At 38.5% G+C, this 9,715-nt stretch overlaps 1 long non-coding RNA gene across 1 annotated transcript; it reads left to right on the top strand.

Moving 5' to 3' along the window:
- The first annotated feature begins 2,832 nt into the window (after positions 1–2,832).
- Positions 2,833–9,308, top strand: LOC140594383 (uncharacterized). Its single transcript, XR_011995067.1, has 2 exons — positions 2,833–4,387; positions 6,093–9,308. It is a non-coding gene; the product is annotated as an uncharacterized lncRNA (long non-coding RNA).
- Positions 9,309–9,715: the final 407 nt, after the last annotated feature.

Below are 9,715 nucleotides of genomic sequence, written 5' to 3'. Positions count from 1 at the left end.
ATCACTTTCCCCTCGAACCAGAGCAGCTCTGTCTCTTTCTGTTTTGCATATTGAGCTTCCCTGTAAAAGTTCATTTGAACAAAGAGCATGGAAGTCACTGACATAATGCAGCACCCTCACACTGCTGAAGAGGAAACAGACCCCGAGAGATGCACTGGTGATGCCAAGGTCGCGATAGCCGTTCGTGGCAGGATTGAAACCGGAACTGAAACTCCTCTGAGTCCTTGTCCAGGCCTTTCCATCATGGCTGATCCTCCTGAAAGCCACAAGTTGGAGTTAAAACACCAGTTTTTAGCATATTATCTGGAAAGGAGGATAAAAAGTATTTCACCTTTCTTATCCTGCCAGAGAAGGAAGTCTTCCTGCCTTGGGATGTTTAAATTGGGAGAGAATCGGGTGCTCAGGAGGCCCATGGTTATAAAGGCCCCGGGGCCCACGTGACCGAAAGTAGCTTCCTTTTGTGTGCGACCAGTCTTGCCACCCAAGAGACGTTGCCTCTATAATGGTCCCAAGAAAGCAGCTTAGTGTTAGGCCACCCTGTGAGTTCTTTTAGTCATCTCTCTCTATATAAAACTGAGTCTTTTGTTTGAATATTATCTGGTAATTAATGGCTTCAAGGTGATTTGTCAAACTTGACTTTAGGATTTCCAACACGGTATAAAATTTCAATTGAGTTTATTATTGGGGAGGAGGAACACTTAGCATTCTTCATGGAGTTTAGAGTTGTATTCATTTAGGAAGGTAAACTTCAAAAGTTTTCAAAGCGCAGGCAAGGTACAGTTGGGTGGTAGGATCAATTAGCCAGGCTAACAGGAGTTGTAAAACCAGTCTGAAAATGTTTTCCAACTTCTCTCATGACTTGTGATGCTGCCGCCTTCTGACTTATAAAAACAGTTTCTTTTCTTTGTTCTCAATTTCCATTTTGGGTTCTGGCCAGTATTGAGAACTAGGAATTGCAAGGCTGGTTTACAAAACCATCAAAAAACTTTTTTTTTTTTTTTTGTTTTAATGTCAGATGCTGTTAACATGGAACATGCAGCGAAGTGCTATTTATCCAGGATGCAAATAACCAGCCCCATAAAATAAAACCAGAACGATATTTCATATAGTTTTGTGCAATGACTATTGACATTCAGAATCCTGACCTGAGGCCCTGCAGATTCTTGATGTGCCTAACTCATCAAAGGAAGATTCCACTGTAATCAGTCACTGCTCAGTGCCACGTACATCTCAACATATTTTATTGTAACATGGAGGTCTTGGCATAGACGTGTCCAGCCAATGCTGACATGTCAATGCCTATCCCAAGGCCTGGGCGCATGGACCCACTTGTACTCTAGTTGGGAAAAGGAAGGCCCAAGCAGCACTGTATCAGATGCAAAAGGATTTCATCCTGACAGGAAAGGGTTGGGTGTACGGGTTCGTGAGGCAGATCAAGCTATTGAAGAAGACTGTTGGCTTTGTCTTGGAGCAGCCGTATGAAGTTAGTTCCTTTTGGAGCAGTGCCAGAGGGCTAGAAGATGGGGCGATGCACCGGCTATCTGTTTGTGGCCCTGCCAGATGGGCTCTACCCTTTTCCATCCTTCTCCGAACCTCAGAGATGATCTTGGGCTCTCTTGTCCTCTGGCTTCTGGTTGGGTTTGGATGGGCCACTAGTGAGAGACAAAGAGTAGAGTGAGGTCATTACTCTGCTGTTCTCACAGTTTCCTTAACATCCTCAGGCCGGGTGTTTCTCTCAAGTGAAATTATAGCTTTGTGGGTTATCTTCCACCCTCCTCTCTGTCTCTCCGGGTTCCCCATTTGGCTGCCTCATCTTGTCTCATCTTCAGCCCTGGGCGTTGTGATGATGATCCTCTGTCAATTACTTTGGGATCGTGCACTAGACCATGTGGGTTTTCTGTATGCTCCATGGTTGCTACAATGCAGGCAAGAATGCTTTTTTTTTTTTTTTTTAAAGATTTGTTTATTTTAGAAAGAGAGTAAGAGCATAAGTGGGAGGGGTGGAGAGAGAGGGAGAGAATCTCAAACTCCACACTGAGCACAGAATCACCAAGAATCCTTTTATTAAACTTGCTTTAATGTTCCCAGTTTGAATATGTCGTCTGTTTCCTGGTGGGACCCTGACCGACAGGCGTGTAATAATGAGTCCGTAAAATGAAAGTTGTATCATTAATAGTTCGATAAGACACTGAGAATATGCAAGGCAAGGAAGCTCTGCGCCTTACTATACACAGGAGAAAGCTCTTTTCTGGGGATGCGTAGGCTTTGGAATTCACATTAACACATAATTTCTCTGAACCCAGCTGTCCCAGTTACCTCTTGTAAGGGTTTGAGATACGATCACTATCTAGCTCTGGTCTCTTTAGATAAACAGGTTTGCTCAAATAAAGTCACCCTAGAGATAAGTTTCAGGTCCTGCAGACAAAAGTACTGTTTTCAGATTTCATTTATAGCATCTTCCACTCGCCTGCTTCACTCCGACCCCAATTTTTCAGATTCCTCAGCTTCCTCAGTTTCTTCTGATTTGCCATTGCAGTGCCGTTTTTATTACTAGTTTATCTTTTGATTAAAGACTGTTTGGATTAATGTCCTGCCTTTGACCTTGGCACCTTTCCAGCTGTTCATGTTTGTTGAACTCCTGCTGTGGCCAGGTATTTTGATCAATGCTTTATATGCTTGATCTCATTTAATCCACGCTAACAACATTATAATGTAGATATTATTATTATCCCTATTTTACAGATGAGGAAGTTGAGGCCTGAATGGTCATATGATTAATAAATGACAGAGCCAAAAGTTAAACTCAGGTCAGCCCATGCTGGTAAATTCTATGTGGTATTTACCATTTGACTCTCCACAGTGTTACTACAGGAGGAAAATTAAGTGCAAGTCCTATATTTTTGACTGGCTGAATTTTCCTCTAAAGACACATATTCATAGACTTCTCCACAACTACACTATACTGAAAGTAATCAGAAGTAGAAGGTGATAAGGGGGGTGGGGGAGGGCGTTGGGAGGAATGGAGCTTGTCACACCAGGATTTCCCTTGCTTTGAGCTAGATAAGAGGAATGGTTTGTGATGAAACCCTATATTTTAGCAGATAAGTATTGAACCATTCATTTATTTACTCATTTCTTTAATTAACATACTGAAAAAATCTTTTATTGTGGGCTGAATACAAGGGATAAATCGATGGAAACGACACAGCATTTGCCCTCAAGAGTCTTAAAATCAAGTGAAATAAATAAATATGGGAATGTATAAGTGGAATCTAATTCCTATAGATTTAAAGACTTCTTTTTCCTTCAGACATGAATATAGCTCCATGCAAACTCCTCGAAAGAAGCTATTCATGTAAGTACAGGGGTGATCCTGTTACCTAGAGTGAAGTCTGGAATCAATACATGTACATGAGCAGCGTATTAGGGCTCGCCAGAAAAACATAACCTACTCCTATATCTATTCTCTATCTGAATATCTATCTTATCTATCTCTGTGTCTATATCTATATCTGTCTCTATCTCTATATCAAGAAAGATTTTTCTTAAGGATTTGCTCACATGCTTATTGATGCTGATCAGTCCAAAATACGCAGGCAGTGCTGGCGGGCTAAAGACCCAAAGAAGAGCCAAGGACTTCAAGTCTGAAGGCTGTCTGCTGCAGAATTCTTTCTTTCTCAGGAGCAGTCAGTCTTCGGTTTTACTCAGGTCTTCATCTGATTGGATGAAGACCACCCACCTTATGGAGAGTGTTCTGCTTACCATAAAGTCCATCAATTTAAATGTTAATTTCATCCCAAACGCCATCATGGAACTCTTCAGAATCATATGTGATCACACATCTAGGCACCGTGGCCCAGCCAAGTTGATACATAAAATTAACTATCACAAGTAGGCAGAAGGTGCCTCAGGAACCAATACAATTAGTCAGAGCTAGGCTCTGAAGACGACATAACCCCTTTTCTCCTCACTAGCTGAAATACTCTAATTAAGCAGAGTAAGCATGAGGTAATGGATTCAGGAGAGAAAGCTCTAAGCTACTGCCCTGAATTCTAATTTTTACTTGCTTCCATCCTCATCTTCACCCTCCATCCTTAGGATGTTCCTCTGTTCTGCTAGGTCAGCCAGTCATTATCTCTTGTTGACCAAGGTCTGGGATCTATGTCTGGCAAGGAATAATGTGGTATTTTAAAGGTTTACTAGGCCAAATCCAAATCAAGGATCATATGTGTCATTTATTCATTTATTCATTCTTTTATTCATCTACTTAACAAAGCTTTATTAAGAAAGTACTAAATGCCAAAAATTCTTCTAGATTTTGGGAACTGAACACGACTTGAACAAGATGGATGTAGTTCTGGTCTTTATGGAGTATACTGCCCTTGAGGTAAAATGGATAATAAACCAATAGTTGTTCAAATAATTACTTTATAGATGTAATAAATAGCATGGAGAAAAAGTACAGGGTACATGGCAGGATAACACAAGAATTAGTAAAACTAGCAGACACTGGAAGCTGATAATCAAACCTATTTCCTTATATCCCAAACTAGTCCATAAAATCCCATTTATATAATGCTCCATAACCTTTTCCTTATGGCTTGAAACACATGAGTATAGTGACTCTGAAAACTATGTGTTGAAAACAGCAGAACCACACATTGGAAGCAGCTTGGGTTTCCACCAAATGCCAGAATTGAACTGCTACATGTAAGAAATGAATTTATATTGGGCTTGGCCACAGTAATGTTGGTATTTGTTTATTCTAAGCTAGAATTACTGTAACTAATATGGAAACTAATTCTGAAACTTGAAGTGCAGTGCTATCTGTGACAAATATTTAAAATAGGTGACATTGACCTCTTAGGAGCCAGAAAACTCTAAGAGGTTGGAAAAACGGAGACCCATGCTATAAATCTGAACAAAACTTGGTAAAAGCATTGCTTCTGATAATTTGAAGATAGAAGCTGGACCTAATGAGCCTGTAGTTTCTGTTCTCAATCAGGGATGATTTTGCACCCCAAAAATGTCTCTAGACATTTTTGTTTGTCACAGTTGGAGATGTCAGTGGTGTTACTGGTATGTAATGGGTAGAGGCCAAGGGATGCTGATAAATATCTAATAATGTGTAGAATAGATCACTCCAATAAAATCATTATCTGATGTAAAATGTCAATGATGCTGAAGCTGAGAAACTCTGTTCTAGGATATGTAGTTAGAAAGATTCAGAATGATCATGTAAATTGGCTTTTGCTTCCATCTTTCACCTAGATGTTATTAGAAAAATAAAGATAATTCCAGAAAAAAAAACCTGGACAGTTTTCAGAAAATAAGGAAATATTGAAAATCTCAAATTTTGAATTCTCTAAAAAATCCTGCCTTTAGAGAGAGACCTCAAATGATAACAGATGAGATCTAAAGATGTTTTGAATGACAGTGGCTAATTTACACAGAGCCTTGGAGTAAAGATCAGATTAAGGACATGTGACCTTCCCACCCAAGTCTTTGATTCCAGCTGGCCTCAAGATATCTGCTATTAATTTGAGACAGATTGCCCTGGAAACTTGGAAGCAAAAACCTAAATCAGCCTTGAGAATTTTATCTAGGTAAGAACTTTGGATATGGTTACTGGAACATGTAACTGAATGGAAACTAGATTAGAAGCCTGCCAAATATTTGAGGAAAAGATACAGTGAAAGAAATTTTCTTTAGTAAAGCAGTTAGTATTATTTTAATGAATAGTTACTTATTATTATAAGGGGCACAAGTCTCTTTGTGGAAATAGCATTTAAGTGGGTACTCAAAGATAAAAAGCAACAATAAATAAGTAAAAATTGTAGAACATTGTATATTCCCTGATGCCAGGAACTGAATGAGAGCCAGAGAAATTGAGATACAGTAAATTAAGGGGGACATAATGATAGATGAGCCTCTTACGTAGGATAAGAACATAAAGGGCTTAGAGATTATGGGGAGAATTTTGGTAGCCTGGGTCTTTTTAGGAGTTTGTCCATTTCATCTAGGTTGTCTGGTTTTCTTGGCATACAGTTGCTCTTCGCATTTCCTTATAATTCTTTTAATTTTTCTTTTAGCAGTTTCAACATGTCATCCCACTGCCTACTGGCTTTCATAACTTTGATGAGGAGTCAGCTGTTAATCTCATTGAGCCTCCCTGACATGTGATGAGCTGCTTTTGCTATATTCGAGGTTCTCTGTCTTTGACACTGACACTCAGAGCTGAAAAACATGTGAAGACACAGGGAGAAGACAGCCATCTGCAAGCCAAGTGGAAAAGTTAAGAGGAAACAAGCCCTGCTGATACCTTAATCTTGGACTTCTATCCTTCAGAATTGTAAGAAAATAAATGCCCATTTAAGCCCCCCAATCTGTATTATTTGTTATGAAAGCCCAAGCAAACTAACAAACTAATATAAACTGTGGCATAGGCTTCATGCAATTTAATTCTTTCTAAGTCATGATTTTCCTCCTCTGTTAGATAATCAGTGATGAAAACTAATGTGTATGTTACTGTTAAAGGGTGGCAAAGAGAATAAGGCCTTTGTTTTTGTTTAACTCATCTGCCTATTTTCAGGAAGTACCTGCTTTTATACCTAGTTAAAGCAGATGCAGACTTTCTTTGTGAAATACAATTCTTTTCTCCTCTCTTTTAAAAAATAAATATCTTCTGAGGAGATATTTTTATTTGGTTGAATAATGTTTAACCTTGTTTTGCAAATAATCACTTGCCTGGAATATTGCTGATGGTCATGAAAGTAGCAGAGAACACTTGATTTATTTTACTACCCTGGTTGGAAAAACATATTTGGTTAGTTTGCATATTTTGTTGAATTGATTTGAAGCAATTATGCTTTGGTTTATAGTTTTTTTCTAAGAAGATATATTGGGCAAAGAAAGTGGGATGAGAAGTTAAGTCCCACTTAGCTCTGTTACCAAGTGGCCATGTTGTCTTGAGTTAGCTAACTGGATTTTCTGAGTCTACTAACTACTTTGTAATATGACATCAATCTCATGGTTGCCTGACCTGGTCATTCGTTCATAATTCAAGAAATAAACAAGTAGGCACTGAGGACTGTATTAGATGTTGGTGACTCAGTGCAGAACAAAACTAGCCACAGTCTATTTTTGGAGCTTACATTTTAGTGGGAAAATTAACATTTGTCAGAGAAGTACACAAATAAATACAAAGTTGCAATTTTGCTAACTCCTGTGAGGCGAGAGGCATGGTACTTTGAAAGCTTATCGTGGGACTGGAGAGGGGGCAGGAGAGGAGTGTATTTGATCTAATGAGAGTGTTTGAAGGTCTCCCCAAGGAATTGATAATTGCACTGATATCTGACAGATGGATAAGATACTAACTAGGTCACTGGAAGGATAAAAAAAGGTAGTGGATATGGATATGATATGTGGTACTGTTTTCTTATTATCATTATTATTATTTAATAAATGGATGCCTACTCAACTTTTTTTTTTACCTAGTCAGTGAAGTTACACTGTGTCTTATGATAACTCTTTGTCTTCAATAAATCTTTCCAAGCTTGAAGTTGATATACCCACAAAAATTCATATTGTCAAAATAATTGCCACCTGCCACATTCATGAGAAAAAATAGCAAAAACACAACAACACAAAACAAAACAATTCAGTGTAAATCATGGCCCTTTTACATTTTTCTTAATCTTGCTACAAGTAACCATTCTCTATACTTATTTGATATAATAACTTTCATATCTGCTGTATTTCTCATATTAAACCTGAATTATGGAATTCTTTCTGTACCTAATCTCATGTATTGGAAAGAGAGTCAATTCTCTTCAGCTTAATCCTACTCAATTGAAAGCCTTTGTAATAACGTACATTATTTTTGAAGACTTGTGACCAGTAAACTGCATACTTCAAAAATGGACCATCTAAGCCCAATGGGCACCATTTAACAACAAACTGTCTGATTCCCTAATACCAGGCAATTATATAAGGACTATCCAAACATAATAAACTACCTTTTCCCCTCAAGGGAGGACTTAAATGGATATTCACTTATTTCTGCTCCTTTCATATAACATTGTTACTTTCCCATCTGAATTGAGACCAAGTCGGCAAGATGGGTTAAGCTCTTCTAACTGAGAACAAACTGAACCCAGATGTGAACTGAGGAAGGTGGGCCAATTTTGCTTTCAGTCTTGGCAGTACCAAAGGGCTAATTTTTTCAAAGCTTTGCAGTACCTGGCAACTCTGGGTCAATGCTATGAAGGTTAAGCTCACGAATGTTCACTTAGCAATTCTCTGATAATAACTTTGCCATCAATGGACAGAAAAACTTAATTTGTTTTTTCTTACTTTGGTGACATATTTCTGGAATGTGTTTTTACTGTATATATACTAAATAACTAGCTCTTTAGATCATTCTAAGCTGGCTTAACTGAGAACTTTTTAAAATTGAAAAGAAATTGAGACTTTTCATTGGAAAGCAATTCTGAAGCAGAGATAACTTAATGGATCTTTTTATTGGCCTAATTTTGAAAGGTGTGCATAAAAATGCCCCTGTACAGAAACAAAAATGGAAGCCAATGTTTGACATGGTAACGGAACTGGGATGAGGTGGAATACTTGCCTCAGATCTAGTGGCTTAAATTGAGTAATTACTGGGGTCTAACTAGTGGACTCAGGATGCTGGAATGTTTGGGAAAGATGGAGACATAGGTGAAAGTCTACTTTCATTGAGGAGAGAGAGAGACTTTAAGATCAATAAACAGCACTTAGTTGAAACCGCTAATGAGTTACACAACGTATCTCAGAAATCACAAGTTTATTTTGCTTTTGTGAGAACTTAGAATAACTTGTGGCTGAGGCTGTCAACACACTAGACCACAGTCTTGTGGCAGCCTCTGGTTTTTCTAGTGCCTGAGAAGTGTAAAGTTCCAAGACAAGAGCCGGAGCCCTTTCATCTGAAGCATGCAGCTCATCAGCTCCAGGATGGAAAGCATCTCGAGACGTACCATCTCAAAGCACCAAGGATGTAAGACTATGAAAGCCAAGTTCTTGATATTCCTTCACATTTCCAACACTCCCACATTTAAAAAAATATATATATACTCTCTTCCAAAGCTGACATTTTGAAAATGTGGAACAGACATTAACCCTGAGCTCTTCTTCTTATTTCTTTTCCCCGCTTTTTGTGAATTAATGAATATACTTGAAAATAATTTGTGTTGTGTGTTGTGTGTGTCTCCTGCCCCCTACTACAAGGATGGGGCAGAAGAAGAGACAATAAAATGGAATCTAAAAATTTACTTTTATTCTTCTGTTTGGCATTTAGTGAAGACTTCAGTAGTCCCGGGGTGGGGGGGGGGGGGGGGGATGTTATTTCATTTCTCTGACTCTGAGATTTCTCTTTAAATCGTCGTAATTCTTAGCTCTATACTTGGAACAATATGAGTGCCCTCTGGTGGACAAAATGTCATTTTAAAGTTTTGTGTATATGGACTGAACATGGGTAAGTATGGAGAAAGTAAGTCTTATGTTTCAAATGTCCTCATTGAACTTCTGAAATCCCTGAAAAATTAGTTCCTCATGTTCTGGGGTGGTGACAGCTATGAAAATAGTTCCATAAAATAAAGGGATAAAAGGCAAGCTGGGGTAGCACTCCAGGTCCTATTTGCCACCAAAATAGTGTCTTGGAACAAAACATAATTTGGAA

Source organism: Vulpes vulpes, chromosome 11 (genome assembly GCF_048418805.1).
Source record: "Vulpes vulpes isolate BD-2025 chromosome 11, VulVul3, whole genome shotgun sequence".
Taxonomy (NCBI): domain Eukaryota; kingdom Metazoa; phylum Chordata; class Mammalia; order Carnivora; family Canidae; genus Vulpes; species Vulpes vulpes.
The sequence above is the reverse complement of the archived record's forward strand: the minus strand, read 5'-3'. Positions and strand labels throughout refer to the sequence as shown.